Genomic DNA, 2,034 nt, shown 5'->3' on the forward strand with positions numbered 1-2,034 from the left:
AGTATTGTGCAACACGAGCATTTTTCGTGGTTTCCACATTTTGGCCTCACTTTTGGATTTTACAATCCCATTTATCTATTTGCATGTGTGTTTCCGTCTACCCATACTTGCTTGGTCTACTTGTTGCATTTGCAAATTTGTGAATCTTTTCCAACATCATTGAAGCTCACTTGCTATTGCATCAAATTTTGTGCCACCATCCTAACCAAGCTCCATCATAAGCTTTTACGTGTGTAGGTGTGAGAACCGACAAGAATTCGTACCAACAGTGCTATTTCATTGTCCGCATTTGAGTGAACTTGATTCATCTTCAACTTCGGTCAAGGTACATTTGGTACACATTCTTTTCCTTCTACCACTTACATTTTGCTTGGAATGATGGATAGGCCAAGTTCTTCTACCACTCCACCTCTCATCGAGAATGACGATGACATGTCATCATTCGTCACCAAGAACCACCTATTTGGAGCTCAAAAAGCATTGCACCAAGAACAACAAACAATGAGGGACTACTTCGACAACAAATTCGACGCTCATGAGGAACCGGCGTCCTTCCACTTCTTCATCCTCAAGACGGAGCCGCTCAAGTTGACACTCCGACCACACCTTCTCCGACTCAAGTACACCGTCATCAAACACTCTTCGACGAGCTGCGCGTCAAGACCGGCATGCATCTCGGAACCCGCTACATGACAAGAATTCACAAGAACAAGTCGATGAACAAATCCCTCGTCCTCAATCAAACCAAGTCGCTTTTGCAGCAGCTCAAGAAAGACAACGACTACGACGCCAAGAAGAAGAGCGAGCGCGCCTACACCAAGAGGAACAAGATGCCAAGGCTCAACGTCTTCAACAGCAACAACGTGAAGCGCAAGCTCTTGAGGCGCAACGTGCCCTTCAAGATTCAAGCCGAGCCATTGCCAACCGCAATCGCGAGTGGCGCAATCAAGAGGAAGCCCTTAGAGAAGAAATCCAAGAGAGGAACTACCAACCGCGTGTGCAACATCAAGCTCCACAAGCTCCCCCACAAGCCCTTCAAGCTCCACCTCAACCTCAAGTACAACAAGAGCAAGTTGATCATGGACTTCATCCGCGCCAAGAGCAACATGAGGATAACTATCCTCCACGTCAAGGACGTCATCATCACCATCGCCAACAACACAACGAAGAGCAACACTATGGCAAGCTCAAGTTCACAATGCCCAAGTTCAATGGAAGCAATGATCCGGAAGAGTACATCTCATGGGCATTGAAGGTCGACAAAATCTTCCATTTGCACAACTATGAGGAGGAGAAGAAGATCGCTATGGCATCACTTGAGTTCCAAGATTATGTGCTCACATGGTGGGAACAAGTACTTGAACGCCGTGAAGCAAGAGGTGAACCACCTATCACCACTTGGGCTCAAATGAAGGAAGTCATGTGAGCACGTTTTGTGCCAACCTACTACAACCGCAATCTCTTCAAGATGCTACAACTCCTCAAGCAAGGAACAAATAGTGTTGAAGAATACTACAAGGAAATGGAGATAGCCATGATTCGAGCTAATGTCACCGAAGATGATGAACAAACAATGACACGTTTCTAGAATGGACTCAATCATCCCATCAAGAAGATTGCCGACTTCCAACCCTACTCCAACCTCATTGAGCTCGTACATCAAGCAACCAAGGCGGAACGTCAAGTGCAAGATGACTTCAAGTACGCCAAGTACTCATCCAAGACGTACGGCTTCTCCAACATCCAAGCTTCAACGACTACTTCAACATCTACATCAACCAAGCCTTATCCAAGCAACGACGACAAATCAAATTACAAGAAAACTTCGGCAAGTTCAAGTCGTCTTCCTTCTACTACAAGCAACTTCAAGCCGCGTGCTTCATCATCTACTCCAACCGATGAGACCGTCAAAACTAGCTCCTTCAAGTGTTTCACTTGCGGCGGCCGAGGCCACAAGTCCTTCCAATGCACGAACAAGCGCACCATGATCCTCAACGACGACGACACATATGACTCAATGAGTGAAGAGGAGAT

This window comes from Triticum aestivum, chromosome 4B, assembly GCF_018294505.1.
Source record: "Triticum aestivum cultivar Chinese Spring chromosome 4B, IWGSC CS RefSeq v2.1, whole genome shotgun sequence".
In the NCBI taxonomy this organism is placed as follows: Eukaryota; Viridiplantae; Streptophyta; class Magnoliopsida; order Poales; family Poaceae; genus Triticum; species Triticum aestivum.